This window comes from Dromaius novaehollandiae, unplaced genomic scaffold (assembly GCF_036370855.1).
Source record: "Dromaius novaehollandiae isolate bDroNov1 unplaced genomic scaffold, bDroNov1.hap1 HAP1_SCAFFOLD_30, whole genome shotgun sequence".
In the NCBI taxonomy this organism is placed as follows: domain Eukaryota; kingdom Metazoa; phylum Chordata; class Aves; order Casuariiformes; family Dromaiidae; genus Dromaius; species Dromaius novaehollandiae.
Genome location: NW_026991333.1, coordinates 709645 through 712967, shown reverse-complemented (window position 1 = coordinate 712967; position 3323 = coordinate 709645).

The window sequence follows — 3323 nt, the reverse complement described above, 5'->3', positions numbered from 1 at the left end:
TAGATCAGTTATCAGGCTGGGTAGAAGCTTTTCCAACAAGAAAGGCTGACACAGGGGGAGTGGTAAAAGCCTTACTGAAGGAAATCATACCCAGGTATGGGGTCCCAGAAGCCATTGATTCAGACAGGGGTGCCCATTTTACAGCAAGCATAATCAATCAGTTATGTAAATCGTTAGGAATAAAAAGAAACCTACATGCTCCTTATCACCCACAATCTTCAGGACAAGTAGAAAGAATGAATAGAACATTAAAAGAGAAAATAGCAAGAATATGCACACATGCTAGCCTAAAATGGCCAGAGGCATTAAACTTAGCTCTGTGGGATGTTCGAAATTCTCCACGGCAACCCATAGGACTACCACCAGCAGAAATTCTTTTTGGGAGACATTTAGCGATACCAGGGACTTATATCCCTGCTAAGACCAGCCTATTAGACGGAGATGAACGAGTAACACAATAGGTACTAGCCTTACAAGAACGGTTTAAGGCCTTGCAAAATCAGGCTCAGTGGTTTCAGCCAGTGCCATCAGACATTCAGGCACATGCTATACAGCCTGGAGATAAAGTGTTGATAAAGGTATTCTCGCGAAAAACAAAACTAGAACCAAAATGGGAAGGACCCTATACTGTATTGTTAAGTTCTTACTGCGCTGTTAAAATTCTAGGAAAAGAGAATTGGATTCACCACTCTCACATGAAACGAGTGACAGTCCAAGAAGCAAACACAGCAGAGGTTGCAGCAGAACAGTGAAAACAACCACGTAAAGCTCGATGGGATACACGACTTCCCCAGGGTAATCTGTTCGGACTCGCCTCACTAACACAAATCTCTTTCCCTTTACTGCACCCTGCTGTTTCAAACCCTGGCAATGCTACTTTCCCTAAGCTGTGGTCAAAGAACCTTAGAGTGGCCATGGTCCCAGGCCCGTGTTAAGTATACCGGAAGTATGGGATTAAGTTCTGATAAAAACTTAAACCTCTCAGCCCTGGTCATGCATGGAACTGAAGTATACTCAGAAAATGAATGGAGCTGGGATAATACTAACCAACTTCCCCAACTCCTGGGAAGGACAGGAAAGGAAATAAAGATAGGGTGTCGAGTGATCAACGGGTCCACCCATGAGAAGGCAACTCAAATCTCTCTCACTAAAATCAAATCAAATGAAAAAGAAAGGAAAATTTGTGCCACTGAAAAACTGGATTGTTGGTACAATTTTACCTTAGAACAACCTGTTGTTATAGTTTGCCTGTGGGCTCACCACAATGTGGGACTGTCATTTGAATTTAAAATAGACATTATTGAGCCCAGTACAGCAATACCTACCCTGACTACAATTATTTCCACCAATATAAATAACTCTGTTACCATGAAGAGTAAGAAAACCTTATCCCCACAAATCTTTGAAATTGGACCATATGTGATTAGAAATACAGGACAACAACGAGTGTTATTTAATCCATCATGGTCTCTCAAACGAGTAGAGCTATTAATGCAAATTATATCTCTACAATCAAACCGACCTGTTCACCATTCTTAGGTACGTCCTATGTGGGATGGACGGCGTGGTTACATAGGCGAACCCTCACCTCTCCAAAATGAACAAGGAGAGATGTGACCGGTATCATAGGAACAGGATTGGGAGTCCTAAACAGTATAGATGCTGAAGTACTCGTAAATAAACTGAGCACAACAACAAGTGACTTATACAGATTAAAACATCCATTGAGGTCTTCTCTATTAGCATTAGGAACTAACCAATGGCTTTCATCCGAGATATTACCTCAGTGGGAAAAAATGAATGAAAAAGATCACCACTTGATAGTGGATGCACTTGGGGAAGCCCAAATTAATATTTCCCTGGCCCTCAGTTGCATCCAAGCTCAACTGTGGATGCAATCTATGGCAGCAGCGATTATAAGGGAGGGGAAGAAGGCACTTTACCCACTGAAATTCGAAAGGTAATTTGGGATAATGTGACCGAATTTGAAAAGGAATTCCAATCCTGGTGGTATCTGGTCAATTTTACTTATGATCCTATCAACACTAAGGCCACAGCCTTTGTTTCAACAATACGTAATGCTCCAACATATACAATATATCCAATCATTGCGTTAGGATTAAATCACAATGGAGCTATACTCTATCCATTGGAACACAGAGTATGGGCCCAACGAAATGGAAATAAATGGCAAACTGTGGACGTTAGCGCATGTATTGTACAGGAACAGCAAGGGTTTATTTGTGAAAGTAATACCATCAAAGCCCAAGACATTTGTCTTGACACTGAGCAAAATGTTTGTCACTTTGAAATACACCCTGATGAAACACCTGCAACTATACTTGTATATATTGGGAGAGGGTGTGTATGTATGAGAACCTTTTGTAGTCTTATAGTTATAGATGGCATTGTAGTAGATATGAGTAATCATTGAAATATTTGTATTTGTAGCTTTACCAAAATCATGGGATGTGATTTCAATTATTCAGCTCCTATCACGTCTTATCAATTGTTACAATCTAATTATACATTAATTCAAAATTTACTACCTACTCCCATTGGGATGAATCTCACCCTGGTAAGGAAACTACTGCAACATGATGATTTGCATCAACTGCTAGAGCGCATCCGGAACAGTGGACAGAAAACTCTAATCACTGTTCACCATGATGCAAAAGAGATACATCATATCTTAGAAAGGGTAAAAAGGGATGGAGAACATCATGGCTGGGAAACTCTTCTAGGGTGGTCACCAACCACAACAGGGATTTATAATCATGTATTGCACCCGGTAGTAGTTGTGTTCAGTTTAACTGTGTTATGCCTATTGCTTACGATCATATTATATATAAGAGTATGGAAAGTGATAGTATGCCTCGAAAGACTTCGAGAACTCTGTTTAAAATATTAGCAGGGATGCTTCATAAAAACAAAGGGGGGAAACTGTTAAAGAATAGTGAATTGAAACTGTCTAGAAATGGCTGCTTAGCACAACTTACATAAAACTTGCTTAGCATGAGTGGCTAGATTTGCTGAAGCCTTAGGCCGTGCGTGGGAAAAGTAACGAATCTTTACTTAGTTTAATAAAAAATAGTGCCTCAGAGCTCGTTCAGGCTGGGAAGATAAGGGAGCCACACGCAGTCTGCGCACCTGTGTCACCGACTCCGAGAGGGAAGACGCCAAAACAATGGGGGAAAATAAGACCTTGGGAGGCAACCGCCAGACCCAACAAAAACAGAAGTACAACCGTCATCAGAGACTGCAAAAAAACAAGAATAAGGAGAAAACCAGCTTGCCTCAGAAAGACGATGAGACCCAATGAG